General features: G+C 40.3%; 1 long non-coding RNA gene across 1 annotated transcript in view; it reads right to left on the reverse strand.

Annotated features, from left to right (window-relative positions):
- Window positions 1-284: 284 nt before the first annotated feature.
- Window positions 285-17,353, reverse strand: part of LOC142497158 (uncharacterized) — a 53,308-nt gene continuing 36,239 nt past the window's right edge. Inside the window, exon 4 of the long non-coding RNA XR_012802188.1 lies at window positions 285-457. This is a non-coding gene — a long non-coding RNA (uncharacterized LOC142497158). The remainder of the gene's footprint in view (window positions 458-17,353) is intronic.

Genomic DNA, 17,353 nt, shown 5'->3' on the forward strand with positions numbered 1-17,353 from the left:
TTGTTTTTGGATCTGATTTCTGTATAAGATACAGTTTATCAGACAGCACTACGTTGTAATTGAGAGGGAATATATATATATATATATATATATATATATATATATATATATATATATATATATATATATATATATTCAGAAATGGTACACAGGGAGTTGAAGGGTCAGGAGTGCTCATCAAATAAATACAATAAAATGTATATGATCCCCAGCTCCTCAATATTCAATCAACAAATATAATTGTCTATTTTCTTAACATATATGCATTCGCAATCCTAGCTGATTTAAATAAAGAAATAAATACAAAAATATGACATGCAAATTCTGCCTCCACATTAAAGCTGCAGTCCGCTCTCTCTGCGTTTTTTTGCATTTCATTTATTTTTTTTACTTTTGAAACAGATCTGTTCTTGCCCTCTCCACACACTGTTTTCTCTTTCAAATCCAATTCTTCGTTCTGGTGATAAAAATATTTGAAATTATAAGTGTTCGGGAGGCGCTGCAGATTAAGAAAGTCATATATATATTTAAAAAGCAGAACATGCTCCGTGGGGCAAGATACTAATATTATATAAATTAAACTCATAGGCTCCTGTGGGTGATTGCTACTTTGAAAAAAAAAATGGCTGCCATTATGTCACATGTCACTTGTTGATGGTTGGCATGGTGCTATGACTGCCATTCTCTCGCAGCTCAAAGAGCAACTCACATATTTACATAGTAGATGAGGTTGAAAAAAGACATATCTCCATAGAGTTCAACCTTTGTTAAATTTATATGATAAATAATTTATCCTATATTTGTATTTACAGTATATTGATCCAGAGGAATGCAAACAAATAAACCCTAGTGACACATCATCCCATGATATCTCATAAAGAGGACAAAATAAATTCCTTCCAAATCCAAACTCCAGTAATGGCAATCAGATTTCTCCTGGATCAACATCCTTCCCATGTTTACTTATTTGGTATATCCCTTTCCTTTCTAAAAAGATGTCCAACCATTTTTGAAGATATCTATTGTATCTGCCATCACAGTCTCCATGGGTACTAAACGCCACTTTTTAACTGCTTTTACTGTAAAGTAGGTGTGCGCAAATGGGGGGGGGGGGGAGGGGGATGTGGCGCTTGCAGAGGCCCCACGCTCTTCCCCACAACATTTAAATTAAATGCTGGGGGAGCGCGCAAGGCCTCTGTAAGTCCCTTACCTTGTCTCCGGCAGCTTCTGGTGACGTGTCGCCATGGCAACGCGACATCACGGTGACGCAGAAACCCCCGGAGAAAAGGTAAGAGGGAAGAGCAGTGTCATGGGAGAGGGGGTTTGGCCCGGCATTAAAGGGGTTACACCCCCATTTGGCCACCCCTGCTCTCACTTGGGAAGCAAGGGGTTAACTGGACTGCGGTCCAGTAATGTGTTTTTACCCTGCTTCAGAATCCAAATGTATATTCCCCTGTAAAAATGTATTGTTCTCACCCCAGTGTTTGCACCAACACATACACTGGGGTTGATGCGGGAGGGAAGGGGTTAATGTTAATTCAGTGATTATAGCCCTTTGTTCCCTTTTCCCGCCTTTTCAGGCTGCCATTGCAGCTCCATTGATTCCAATGGCAGATCTGGCAGTTTTGGACCTGTTTCCAGCGGAGACCAGCAGGGGACGTCCGAGAGGAGGAGCGGCGGTTTCCCATTGTAAGTTAATGGGACCATTGACTTCAATGGGGATTCCTTGACGCCGACTTCCAGGAACAGGTTGGCAGCCATCCAAACCGCAGACCGCAAAAGCGGATACCTTGTCCTTGAAGAGAGCTTTATCACTGAGTTCAAGTTCACCGACAATTGGCGTGGGAACCTTACATACATTCCCCCACTAACCCCCCACCCCATGAGGCCTAACCACCCTCACCCACTACCCACAAGGGAGGCCTACCCACATACCCTTGGGGCCAATACCCCCTCCCCCCACCCCCAGTATCCAGAATTAAAACAATACACTGCCCCACAATAAACATTATTCTATTTATTAAATACATTACCCACCCCCTGTGCCCCCCCATGAATACATGATTTATCCTTTTACATACAGGGTTCATACCCCAGCCCCACGCGAGTCCCCGGCGGCCCTGGCGGGTCACCTGACAGACCTACAGGGTACCAGCAACTTGTTTCATACAGGTTCTGGAGGCCTGTTGGTGGGTCCCGCCAAGCGCCATGGCCCCCAGGTGGTCTCCGCGGGTCATCGTGGGCCACAATTGGGTCCCCACGGTAGGCCCGCGGATGTCTGGGAGCCCCGGGTCAGACCCACAGGTGTCTGTGGGGCCTCGGGTGGTTCTCACGGGAGTCTGGGGACCCACGAGTGCTCACTACGGGTCCGCGGTGCCGCCACGGATGTGAGGCCACCGGTTCTTCCCCGCATGTGTCACCCGTGGACCCACGCAGCCTGATACCCATGAGATAACTGAGGATACCGCAGGTGGTCTCCAGAGGTCTCATGCAGAACCAAGGAACCAACCCTGAATGTAAAATAAATAAACCTGAACTATACATTCAATACATACACCCCCCCAAACACATAAAGTATAATAATGTGCCAAATAACTATTATCCAGATATGGATAATAGATTATTTGCCCATTATTAAACACATAAAACATGCATAAATCAAAACATGAATTTTTAATCTTAAAATCACCACATTGCATGTTTAAATAAATCCAGCAGCCATTGTAAATATAAACCAACAAAAATGCAGCTCCACAAATGTCTATGAAATGGCACACAATTGCATTGAGTGTGTACATGATGCAATTAATCTGTGCATCATGTAACACTATGCAAAATATATGTAACAATAAAATACAATATGAACAATGTCCCCTAACCAGCAATGCCATCATGAAAATCAAATAGAAACTAAGCAACATCAATACAATTAGCATCAATCAATTAATCCATTTCCTCAAACAATTACAATGCAATACAAATCAATTATACAATTCCCTATTCAATTCCTAAAGCCAAACCATTGCCAAAACAATTCTAATTTAAAGTAACCACCATCATTCTAATCTAACTACCATAAAGAAGCCATTACAATTAACCTGTAACTAAAAACAAATTACATTATTCACAACAATTACAAAATAAAGCAGATAAATACATTAGCCATACATGAAAAGAACATAAACATTAGCAAACCAATCAATTATTATCCCTGTATGCCTATCCATATAGATAGATATACATAAAATACAGGGGCAATAATACAGCATAAAAAACAATGCATTTGCATACAAAATTCACATACAATACACCCATTCAGTGTCCGTGAATATATGTATATACATAGATACATTAACGGGCATTAAATGGGACTTAAAAATAAAAGACATGAATGAAAAATTAAAAAAACCTGTAAAAGTAAAAATAATAAACTTTTCTTTTGTTTACTCACCATTAGATGCCCACTCACTGAAATCCAGGCGACCCGGAAGCACAGGAACCAATCCACAGGTAAACCATAAAATAATAAACCATAACAAATCCACTTCTGTGTCTTTTTCTTCTATTTGTAATCCTTCCCGTCTGTCTTGGGGTCTTCTTTTTTCTTTTGGGTCTTTTGGGTTCTTCTCCGGCTTCTTCCGTCTTCTTACGCCACGCCCTTCTACTCTTCTTAGGAGGGGAGATGTTCCCTCCTCGGCGACTAGCTTCAAAATGAGGCGACATAGGCTTTTATAGGCCTATGACGTCACATTTTGCTCAAATGTTTCCCACGGTCGTGATTGGGCCATGAGAAACATGTGATTTGGCCGGACAAAAAAAAATTGATGACGTCATTTAAAGGCAATGAAAGCACAGCCAATCAGAATGGCTGTGCTTCAATTGCCTTTAAGATGACGTCATGAAAACAAACATGGCCGGCCTCACATGGTACGGTAGCCAATCAGAGCGTGGGAACTACATCCCTACTGTGATTGGCTCTAGTAGACCATCTGACAGAGGCTTGGGGGAGAACGGATGTGACGTCATTGAAAGCCTGTCACATGGTACTAGAGCCAATCAGAGTTGGGATGGAGTTCCCAAGCTCTGATTGGCTACCGTACCATGTGAGGCCGGCCATGTTTGTTTTCATGACGTCATCTTAAAGGCAATTGAAGCACAGCCATTCTGATTGGCTGTGCTTTCATTGCCTTTAAATGACGTCATCAATTTTTTTTTGTTCGGCCAAATCCCATGTTTCTCACGGCCCAATCACGACCGTGGGAAACATTTGAGCAAAATGTGACGTCATAGGCCTATAAAAGCCTATGTCGCCTCATTTTGAAGCTAGTCGCCGAGGAGGGAACATCTCCCCTCCTAAGAAGAGAAGAAGGGCGTGGCATAAGAAGACGGAAGAAGACGGAGAAGACCCCAAAAGAAGAAAAGAAGACCCCAAGACAGACGGGAAGGATTACAAATAGAAGAAAAAGACACAGACGTGGATTTGTTATGGTTTATTATTTTATGGTTTACCTGTGGATTGGTTCCTGTGCTTCCGGGTCGCCTGGAGTGGGCATCTAATGGTGAATAAACAAAAGAAAAGTATATTATTTTTACTTTTACATGTCTTTTATTTTTTAAGTCCCATTTAATGCTCGTTAATGTATCTATGTATATACATACATTCACGGACACTGAATGCGTGTATTGTATGTGAATTTTGTATGCAAATGCATTGTTTTTTATGCTGTATTATTGCCCCTGTATTTTATGTATATCTATGTATATGGATAGACATACAGGGATAATAATTGATTGGTTAGCTAATGTTTATGTTCTCTTCATGTATGGCTAATGTATTTATCAGCTTTATTTTGTCATTGTTGTGAATAATGTAATTTGTTTTTAGTTACAGGTTAATTGTAATGGCTTCTTTATGGTACTTAGATTAGAATGATGGTGGTTACTTTAATTAGAATTACTTTGGCAATGGTTTGGCTTTAGGAATTGAATAGGGAATTGTATAAATGATTTGTATTGCATTGTAATTGTTTGAGGAAATGGATTAATTGATTGATGCTAATTGTATTGATGTTGCTTAGTTTCTATTTGATTGTCATGATGGCATTGCTGGTTAGGGGACATTGTTCATATTTTATTTTATTGTTACATATATTTTGCATAGTGTTACATGATGCACAGATTAATTGCATCATGTACACATTCAATGCAATTGTGTGACATTTCATAGACATTTGTGGAGCTGCATTTTTGTTGGTTTATATTTACAATGGCTGCTGGATTTATTTAAACATGCATTGTGGTGATTTTAAGATTAAAAATTCATGTTTTGATTTATGCATGTTTTATGTGTTTAATAATGGGCAAATAATCTATTATCCATATCTGAATAATAGTTATTTGGCACATTATTGTACTGTAGGTGTTTGGGTTGGGGGGGGGGGAGATGTATGTATTGAATGTATAGGTCAGGTTTATTTATTTTACATTCAGGGTTTGTTCCTTGGTTCTGCGTGAGACCTCTGGAGACCACCTGCGGTATCCTCAGGTATCTCACGGGTATCAGGCTGCGTGGTCCACGGGTGACATCTGCGGGGAAGAACCGATGGCCCCACCTCTGTGGGGGCACCGCGGACCTGTAGTCTGCGGGGAAGAACCGGTGGTCCCACATACGTGGGGGCACCGCGGACCCGTAGTGAGCACTCGTGAGTCCCCAGACCCCTGTGAGAACCACCCGAGGCCCCTCAGACACCTGTGGGTCGGTGTATTCACATCCCCACCTCAGCCCTGCGGTCCGGTCCAGGTTTGTGGCGAGCACAAGCGTGACAAGAACTTGAGGACAGAACTTGAGAAAGGAGACGAAGATACTGCATGGAGGAAAATAGCGTAGCCAAGAAAAAAGGTTCCCCTGCAAGATCCCCGCACCGCTGAGATGGGCCAGTCTGCAAGGAAATAAGTACTGCACTCATAAAGGGTGCACAATAAAAACAATAGGTAGTGCTAACAATAATATTGGTCAAAGCATATGCTCTCAAAATGAGTATAAAAAGTGTAGCAGCCTAGATACACCTCTGACCCCTGGTCAGACAATAGTAATGGTGCTAAATGGGTATCAATGGCGCTAAACACATGGACATGAAAATAAATAAATAAATTAAATATACAACCAGTTGTGATGAAGAGAAGATCTCAGCCGGCATAAATCAAACATGAAAAAAGAAAAAGAAATACATAGTGTAATACTGTAAAGACTTAACCAAACAAATAGACAAACAAACAAACAAACAAACAAACAATTGCAATGTTGCTGAACCACACACTAGACTAAAAGAGATGCATTTAATATTATAAAAAACATACAGTACAATTAAGCACAAATAAACAGATGAAGGTCCCAATCGATATCAGCCGAATTGCCCGCTTACCGAAGCCAAGAGAAATAACTGCAGTGGATATATCAGAGAGTATCCCCTCTCACATTGGCTGGCACAGCTCCTGGATGAATTGCAGGTAGGCGCCGCGTGTAGATGTCAGTGATGGCAACCGCGTTCTTCCACGCTGTGGCAGGGGCTGGAAATCACTGTTTGTTGGTGAAACAGTGCGGGCATGCGCAGAGGCGCCCGACACAGTGTAGCTGGTGCCTCCAAATCCCCTGCTCCTCGCGGTCGCGTATGCTCCAAAGGCGGCAAATTCAAAAGATGCTTTGTATCTCAAAGCCACATGGCAGAGCTGGCAGTGGGTATCGGCAGCTGATGGCAACGTAGGGGTAACGGGGACCACCCAACGCGTTTCGGAAGCTGCTGCCTCCTTCCTCAGGGGTAATTTGAATAAAGAAGTCCCTGTGTGTCCGTTTATTTATAGGAGACATTTAAAGGTGCATATACCATATTAGAGTCCCGGTCATGCGCAGTGGTTCAAATTCAACACTGCCTCATGTATCAGCAACATCACATGAAATACATAAAAACAATACATAAAGAGACATAAAAAGACAATCAATTAATCAAATATATACTGGTAAGATACATAAATGCATATAGATATATGATCCAAGATAATCCAAATGTTTCAAACCATCATTGTAGATATTAACATTAAAGGCTTGAAGATTTAAAGATAGACAGCATGCAATGTATGATTTTAAATAAACATCAACATTAACTCAGATGCTGGTCAGTGATAAATGAAAGTGTTATAAGCAATATGTGTTTGAAAATGCATTGTCAGGGTGATATATTAATATTTTAATATTGCCAATATACAAGAACTACATATTTGTGACTTGTCTAATGTAGTACTAAATAAAAGCATAAAAAAAATGTGAAAGAAATATTAACAAAAATATTATCAAAAATATCAACAAAAAAGTTTTATTTATATTTTATTTATATTTTTATTTATTTGATATCTTGACCTATGAACCTGTTTGTGTCAAGAACAATAAGTATTAGTCATAAGTGATTGGTGAATACATAAAGTGACTATTTATGTGTAGTGAATATTTATTTTGACTATATAAAATAAAATGTAAATTAGTGCAATTGTGACTATATAATGTTAAATGAGTATGATGATGTCTATTTATCTAACAAAAAAGGTTTTAGGACAAAATCAACATTGAGGCCTTGTGGAGCCAAAGTGCAGAGTTCGTAAATCCAAAAGGATTCACGTCTCCCTAATTGCATTGTGATATTTCCTCCCCGCCAATTTGGTGTGACAGCTTCTATGGCCGTACATTTCAAACCTACGGGGCTTCTTCCGTGCACCTGGAGAAAATGATTCGAAACGCTGTGAGTAATTAGACCTTTTTTGATATTGTAAATGTGTTCATAAAAGCGGCGTTTGATGGGCCTGGATGTCATACCCACATACTGCAGACCGCAAGGACACTCAAGGAGATAGATCACATTTGTACTGTTACAATTAATTAACTGTTTTATATTGTATATTTTTGTTGTGATTGTAGATTTAAACGTAACATTTCTAGTGCTGAATTTTCAGTTGAAGTTTCAGTAGTTGAATTGTTACGCTTCAATCTAGTGAATTGACCTTTAGGAATGTTGTTGATCCATGTAGGGTTGTGATGACTGTTGGCATGCAAATAGTTGTTTGCCTGGACCTTCTTAAAAAATGTTTTTGTATGTAGTTTATTATCCATAACGTAAATAACTAAATCCAAAAATTCAATAGATGTATTGCTAGAATTAAAAGTGAATTTTAGATTAAAAGGATTGTCATTCATGTACAACTGAAAAAGTTCTAATTGATGCGTGGAACCTGACCAAATAAAAATGATATCATCTATGTAGCGCCGCCAGAGTACCAGGCTTGCCCCAAAAGGACAACCGGACCAGATGTATTGATCTTCCCAGTTGCCCATGAATAAGTTGGCATAACTGGGAGCAAACCTGGTACCCATAGCGGTGCCACATACCTGTAAATAATAAGATTTATTCAAATGAAAAAAATTGTGTGTTAATATAAATTGAATACTGGAAATTAAAAATGACTTGAATGTGTCTGTAACTAAAGGATCTAAGTCCAGGACACGGCCAACAGCATCACAACCCTGACCATGGTCAATGACTGTATAAAGTGAGGTAACATCTGCTGTTACCAAATGGTAATGTGACTGCCATTGAGTGTCGTTGAGGGTCTGCAGTATGTGGGTAGTATCCCTAAGATATGATGGAAGTTGAATAACGTAAGGTTGAAGGTAATGATCTATGTATTGAGACAAGTGGGAAGTGAGTGATTGAATGCCAGAAATTATAGGGCGACCTGGTGGATGTTGTAAATTTTTATGAATTTTCGGTATTATATAGAATACTGGAATGATGGGGTGTGGATTATATAAAAACTCAAACTCTTGTTTTGTTAGGATCTGCTGATCAAGCCCTGTACTTAGAAATGTCAATAATTGTTGTTGGTATGTTTCTGTGGGGTTTGAGGAGAGGGGTTGGTAAGTGGATCTGTCTCCAAGGATGCGCAAAGATTCCTGTATATAGAAATCCTTGTCCATGATTACCAACCCCCCTCCCTTGTCAGCTGCTTTAATAACGATGGAATCATTTTCTCCAAGTGCACGCAGAATTGCCTTTTCTTCTATTGAAAGGTTATCTCGTTTGATCTTAAATTGACGACTTTGTATTTCCAAATCGTCGGACACCATCTTTGCAAATGTGTTAACAAAGGGGCCGCTGACGAATCTGGGGAAAAAAGTGGAAGGATTTTTGAATTTTGAACCTATAACAGGTGTAATGCTGATAGGTAGATTAGAATTTGGATCTAGTCTTGAAACTGCGTCTTTCTTAAAATATTTTTTAAGACACAGTTTCCTTACATACCTTTGCACATCTACATATAGTTTGAAGCTATTTGGACCTGAGACTGGAGCAAATGAAAGACCCTTAGATAACAATGATCTTTCTTTGGGTGTAATGGGGTATTTGCTAATATTAAAAATATTAGTATGATCACATTTTAATGCTTCATGATTTTTCCTCCCCTTTCTACCTCCTCTTTTTCCTCTAATGTGTTTTTTCTCTTTCTGTCTCTTGAAGTCCCTTCTCTCCCCAGGAGATCTCTTATTGCTTCTCGTGCCTGTTGCTGCTCTTTTGTTTTCCTCCAATCTAAAAAAGAAAATGTTTGCTTATTATCCTTATCAACCTCCACAACACGTTGTTCCTGCTCAAAATCCACTAGAGGCTGGTACTTATTATTATGATGATATTTCTCAAAGATGCCATCAATTTCCTTCTCCAGATGGATATTATATGGCGCAGTTGTGGGCGATTCTATGAACGCACTACTGCTGGAACGATGCGTTTTCGGTCGTGTATCGCCTCTTTTGGGTTTTGGTGTGGTGGATGGGGCAGGATCTTGTATTCTCTCTCTGATATTGGGGATTATTTTCTTATAATGGCTAGGAATTTTGTGAGAAAAATTACCAGGTGTATTTTCTTTCTGACTTTTGAATTTGTCATTAATCCGTGGTGTTTTTTTCTTTTTCCAATTTCTGTACTGACCACTTTGATAGTCAATTTTATCCCGTTGGAATTTCTGTTGTTTAACACTAATCACCTCCTTTTGCATGCTGTCTATCCTTGACTTGATCTTGGATTCTAGCATCGGTAATTCACCATTATTTTTAAAAGGTTCGAATTGCTCCTTCATCTCATTAATCTCAGTGTCCAATCTCTGAAGTGATGTTTTACGTCTAGAGATTAGGAGACGCATGAGCTCAAAGGAGCAATTGTCTAAAATGTGATTCCACTCTAGAGTGAAGGAATCACTCTGGAAATCAGTTGTAATTGGAACAAAAATTCTCAAACCACGTGGGATTCGTTTTTGTTCGACATATTTTTCCAGAGTGATTGCATCCCAGAGTTGCTTAGTCTCACTAATAAGTAATTTTTCTAATTTGTCTACTAGTTCAAGCATATTACTCTGGGGATTATTCACTTCAATAGGTGATGGGTCATCTGAAAATATTTTATCGATATCTATATGTCTATTCGCCCGCATGGCAAATAGCTGAGACATATTGCTCTAAAAAAGCTGCTAACCTTAACAGGGGGAAGGATGCACAATAAAAACAATAGGTAGCGCTAACAATAATATTGGTCAAAGCATATGCTCTCAAAATGAGTATAAAAAGTGTAGCAGCCTAGATACACCTCTGACCCCTGGTCAGACAATAGTAATGGTGCTAAATGGGTATCAATGGCGCTAAACACATGGACATGAAAATAAATAAATAAATTAAATATACAACCAGTTGTGATGAAGAGAAGATCTCAGCCGGCATAAATCAAACATGAAAAAAGAAAAAGAAATACATAGTGTAATACTGTAAAGACTTAACCAAACAAATAGACAAACAAACAAACAAACAAACAAACAAACAAACAATTGCAATGTTGCTGAACCACACACTAGACTAAAAGAGATGCATTTAATATTATAAAAAACATACAGTACAATTAAGCACAAATAAACAAATGAAGGTCCCAATCGATATCAGCCGAATTGCCCGCTTACCGAAGCCAAGAGAAATAACCGCAGTGGATATATCAGAGAGTATCCCCTCTCACATTGGCTGGCACAGCTCCTGGATGAATTGCAGGTAGGCGCCGCGTGTAGATGTCAGTGATGGCAACCGCGTTCTTCCACGCTGTGGCAGGGGCTGGAAATCACTGTTTGTTGGTGAAACAGTGCGGGCATGCGCAGAGGCGCCCGACACAGTGTAGCTGGTGCCTCCAAATCCCCTGCTCCTCGCGGTCGCGTATGCTCCAAAGGCGGCAAATTCAAAAGATGCTTTGTATCTCAAAGCCACACGGCAGAGCTGGCAGTGGGTATCGGCAGCTGATGGCAACGTAGGGGTAACGGGGACCACCCAACGCGTTTCGGAAGCTGCTGCCTCCTTCCTCAGGGGTAAATTGAATAAAGAAGTCCCTGTGTGTCCGTTTATTTATAGGAGACATTTAAAGGTGCATATACCATATTAGAGTCCCGGTCATACGCAGTGGTTCTTCAAGCCTTTAATGTTAATATCTACAATGATGGTTTGAAACATTTGGATTATCTTGGATCATATATCTATATGCATTTATGTATCTTACCAGTATATATTTGATTAATTGATTGTCTTTTTATGTCTCTTTATGTATTGTTTTTATGTATTTCATGTGATGTTGCTGATACATGAGGCAGTGTTGAATTTGAACCACTGCGCATGACCGGGACTCTAATATGGTATATGCACCTTTAAATGTCTCCTATAAATAAACGGACACACAGGGACTTCTTTATTCAATTTACCCCTGAGGAAGGAGGCAGCAGCTTCCGAAACGCGTTGGGTGGTCCCCGTTACCCCTACGTTGCCATCAGCTGCCGATACCCACTGCCAGCTCTGCCGTGTGGCTTTGAGATACAAAGCATCTTTTGAATTTGCCGCCTTTGGAGCATACGCGACCGCGAGGAGCAGGGGATTTGGAGGCACCAGCTACACTGTGTCGGGCGCCTCTGCGCATGCCCGCACTGTTTCACCAACAAACAGTGATTTCCAGCCCCTGCCACAGCGTGGAAGAACGCGGTTGCCATCACTGACATCTACACGCGGCGCCTACCTGCAATTCATCCAGGAGCTGTGCCAGCCAATGTGAGAGGGGATACTCTCTGATATATCCACTGCGGTTATTTCTCTTGGCTTCGGTAAGCGGGCAATTCGGCTGATATCGATTGGGACCTTCATTTGTTTATTTGTGCTTAATTGTACTGTATGTTTTTTATAATATTAAATGCATCTCTTTTAGTCTAGTGTGTGGTTCAGCAACATTGCAATTGTTTGTTTGTTTGTTTGTTTGTTTGTTTGTTTGTTTGTCTATTTGTTTGGTTAAGTCTTTACAGTATTACACTATGTATTTCTTTTTCTTTTTTCATGTTTGATTTATGCCGGCTGAGATCTTCTCTTCATCACAACTGGTTGTATATTTAATTTATTTATTTATTTTCATGTCCATGTGTTTAGCGCCATTGATACCCATTTAGCACCATTACTATTGTCTGACCAGGGGTCAGAGGTGTATCTAGGCTGCTACACTTTTTATACTCATTTTGAGAGCATATGCTTTGACCAATATTATTGTTAGCGCTACCTATTGTTTTTATTGTGCATCCTTCCCCCTGTTAAGGTTAGCAGCTTTTTTAGAGCAATATGTCTCAGCTATTTGCCATGCGGGCGAATAGACATATAGATATCGATAAAATATTTTCAGATGACCCATCACCTATTGAAGTGAATAATCCCCAGAGTAATATGCTTGAACTAGTAGACAAATTAGAAAAATTACTTATTAGTGAGACTAAGCAACTCTGGGATGCAATCACTCTGGAAAAATATGTCGAACAAAAACGAATCCCACGTGGTTTGAGAATTTTTGTTCCAATTACAACTGATTTCCAGAGTGATTCCTTCACTCTAGAGTGGAATCACATTTTAGACAATTGCTCCTTTGAGCTCATGCGTCTCCTAATCTCTAGACGTAAAACATCACTTCAGAGATTGGACACTGAGATTAATGAGATGAAGGAGCAATTCGAACCTTTTAAAAATAATGGTGAATTACCGATGCTAGAATCCAAGATCAAGTCAAGGATAGACAGCATGCAAAAGGAGGTGATTAGTGTTAAACAACAGAAATTCCAACGGGATAAAATTGACTATCAAAGTGGTCAGTACAGAAATTGGAAAAAGAAAAAAACACCACGGATTAATGACAAATTCAAAAGTCAGAAAGAAAATACACCTGGTAATTTTTCTCACAAAATTCCTAGCCATTATAAGAAAATAATCCCCAATATCAGAGAGAGAATACAAGATCCTGCCCCATCCACCACACCAAAACCCAAAAGAGGCGATACACGACCGAAAACGCATCGTTCCAGCAGTAGTGCGTTCATAGAATCGCCCACAACTGCGCCATATAATATCCATCTGGAGAAGGAAATTGATGGCATCTTTGAGAAATATCATCATAATAATAAGTACCAGCCTCTAGTGGATTTTGAGCAGGAACAACGTGTTGTGGAGGTTGATAAGGATAATAAGCAAACATTTTCTTTTTTAGATTGGAGGAAAACAAAAGAGCAGCAACAGGCACGAGAAGCAATAAGAGATCTCCTGGGGAGAGAAGGGACTTCAAGAGACAGAAAGAGAAAAAACACATTAGAGGAAAAAGAGGAGGTAGAAAGGGGAGGAAAAATCATGAAGCATTAAAATGTGATCATACTAATATTTTTAATATTAGCAAATACCCCATTACACCCAAAGAAAGATCATTGTTATCTAAGGGTCTTTCATTTGCTCCAGTCTCAGGTCCAAATAGCTTCAAACTATATGTAGATGTGCAAAGGTATGTAAGGAAACTGTGTCTTAAAAAATATTTTAAGAAAGACGCAGTTTCAAGACTAGATCCAAATTCTAATCTACCTATCAGCATTACACCTGTTATAGGTTCAAAATTCAAAAATCCTTCCACTTTTTTCCCCAGATTCGTCAGCGGCCCCTTTGTTAACACATTTGCAAAGATGGTGTCCGACGATTTGGAAATACAAAGTCGTCAATTTAAGATCAAACGAGATAACCTTTCAATAGAAGAAAAGGCAATTCTGCGTGCACTTGGAGAAAATGATTCCATCGTTATTAAAGCAGCTGACAAGGGAGGGGGGTTGGTAATCATGGACAAGGATTTCTATATACAGGAATCTTTGCGCATCCTTGGAGACAGATCCACTTACCAACCCCTCTCCTCAAACCCCACAGAAACATACCAACAACAATTATTGACATTTCTAAGTACAGGGCTTGATCAGCAGATCCTAACAAAACAAGAGTTTGAGTTTTTATATAATCCACACCCCATCATTCCAGTATTCTATATAATACCGAAAATTCATAAAAATTTACAACATCCACCAGGTCGCCCTATAATTTCTGGCATTCAATCACTCACTTCCCACTTGTCTCAATACATAGATCATTACCTTCAACCTTACGTTATTCAACTTCCATCATATCTTAGGGATACTACCCACATACTGCAGACCCTCAACGACACTCAATGGCAGTCACATTACCATTTGGTAACAGCAGATGTTACCTCACTTTATACAGTCATTGACCATGGTCAGGGTTGTGATGCTGTTGGCCGTGTCCTGGACTTAGATCCTTTAGTTACAGACACATTCAAGTCATTTTTAATTTCCAGTATTCAATTTATATTAACACACAATTTTTTTCATTTTAATAAATCTTATTATTTACAGGTATGTGGCACCGCTATGGGTACCAGGTTTGCTCCCAGTTATGCCAACTTATTCATGGGCAACTGGGAAGATCAATACATCTGGTCCGGTTGTCCTTTTGGGGCAAGCCTGGTACTCTGGCGGCGCTACATAGATGATATCATTTTTATTTGGTCAGGTTCCACGCATCAATTAGAACTTTTTCAGTTGTACATGAATGACAATCCTTTTTTTTTTTTCCAAAATTTTTTATTAGGCAGTTAAACAATTACATGCTAGGTACGGTATAAACAATATGTCAGCCTAATGTACATTTTTTTCTTTTTCTTGAGAGAAAAGAGAAAAGAAAAGGCTCAACGCCTCCCTGATCTCATGAAGTCCATCAGGGAGGCGCGAGTATGGAAACAGAGAGGGAGTAGAGAAGGGGGGGCAGGGTGTGGGGGGGGGGGGGGGGAGGGTGGAGAGGGTACAAAGGGTATAGCGGGGGGTGGTCATGATCCCCAGAACCTTGGTGATTTTGGTTTGGGCTTTAATGTGGATTGGGCTTCTAGTTTGTTAGGGGGCGTTTCGTCTTATATGCGCCAAATAGGTGTACCATGGGTCCCAAATTGCTGTAAATGAGGTAGAAGACCTCTTAAGGAAAGCAGACAATCTCTCCATGTCCATTACTTCTTGCACCCTTCTTATTATTGTTTGTTTCGAGGGGGGAGACACTTTCTTCCAGGCGGCTGCCACCGCACACCTAGCCGCCGTGAGGATGAAGGAGACTAATTTTCCTGTTGGTCGGTCCAGATAGTCTAGGGGCCTGGCCAACAGGTAGGTCAGCGGTTCAACAGGTATTTTGAGGTCTGTGACCTCCTCTATTAATTTTTGTGTTGTTTCCCAGTATTTCTGAATTTCCGGACATGTCCACCAAATGTGGGCCATGTCCCCCTTTTGACCGCAGCCTCTCCAACATAGATCGGATGCCAGAGGGTAATTTGATTTATTCTGACTGGAGTGAGATACCAGCGGAACAGTATTTTGTAGATGTTTTCTTTGATTGTGGTACATATGGAAGTTCCTGAGGCATTTTCCCAAATACTTTCCCAGTCCTCTCGGTCTATAACTATATCCAATTCTGCTGCCCAATGCAGCATGTAGTCATGCGTGGGGACTTCTGTAGTCCCTCCTAGCTCTGTGCAAATTTGTGTTATTAGACCTTTCTGGGTGATCTGTTTCGCTGCAAAGTCGCTCGAAACCTGTGAGAGGGGGAAATTCCAATGTTGGGGATAATGTTTGGAGAAAGTGCCGAATTTGTAGGTACTTGAACACGTTCAGTCCTAGTATGTCATACTTGGTTTGTAGATTTTGGTAGCTCAGGAACTTCCCGAGGCTCAGGAGGTCGGCAATCGTTTTAATGTTTTTGGTTTGAAATTGGTCAAATTGTCTGGGCTCACAGCCAGGTGGAAATTTCGGATTTCTGTGGATTGGTATGAGTTGGGATTGTGGCGATGTGAGCTTGTACTGAGTTTGCTTTTCGTCCAGGTCTCCCAAGTGTGTCTCATTGGGCCTAATTTGAATTTGTTTATTTTGCATGTCCTCCCCTGCTCAGGGACCATAGGCAAGCCGGCAGTGAAGGCGTTCCGGCGATATTGCGTTTCTATATCCAGCCAGCAATATTGATTTGGGCTTGCGTTCCAGACTACCACCTGTCTCAATTGTGCGGCCAGATAGTATTTCGTAATGTCTGGAACTCCCAGTCCTCCTCTCCCCCCTTGAAGCCAAGAGAACTGACCTGGGGACTCTAGGTTTTTTACCTTGCCAAATAAAATGGAAGATTGATTTTTGAATATTTTTCAATTCTGAGCCAGGGATGTGGACCGGGAGAGGTCTGGAAGTAATATAATAATCTAGGGAGTATATTCATTTTGACCGAGATCATTCTCCCGATCCATGATATTTGGTATCACTCCCCATTTTTCCAAATCTTGTTTGATTTTATGGAACAAGGTCGGATAGTTATGTTTATATAGTGATTGGTAGGTCCTCGATATCTTACTCCCAAGTATTTGATACAAGAGGAACTCCAACGGTAATTAAAGTTTAGTTTGAGGAGTTTCACCTCTGGCTCTGGCAGACTTAAGTTCAGGGCTTCTGATTTGTCATTATTTATCTTATATCCTGAGATTTTTCCAAAGTCTCGGAGTTCTTTTTGAAGGTTGGGTATGAGGTTTGGGGTTTGGAGAGGGTTAAGATGACATCATCTGCGAATAGAGAAATTTTATGCTGCCTATTTCCAATATCTATTCCCTGGATGTCTTTATTGAGTCGTATTGCTGAAGCAGTGGTTCTATCGTTAGCGCAAAGAGGAGAGGAGATAGGGGCACCCCTGTCGAGTCCCATTAGTTATCTCGAATCTTTGGTTAGTCCCCCCTGGTAGTTTTACCGTTGCTGATGGATTTTGGTATAGTCTACGGACCCCCTCTAGGTATGTGTCTTTAAGCCAAATTTACACATAGTCTGGTCCAGAAATTGCCAGTAGTAAGTAGGAGATAGTAAAGTTTAG

The sequence above is a fragment of the Ascaphus truei genome, chromosome 6, assembly GCF_040206685.1.
Source record: "Ascaphus truei isolate aAscTru1 chromosome 6, aAscTru1.hap1, whole genome shotgun sequence".
Taxonomy (NCBI): Eukaryota; Metazoa; Chordata; class Amphibia; order Anura; family Ascaphidae; genus Ascaphus; species Ascaphus truei.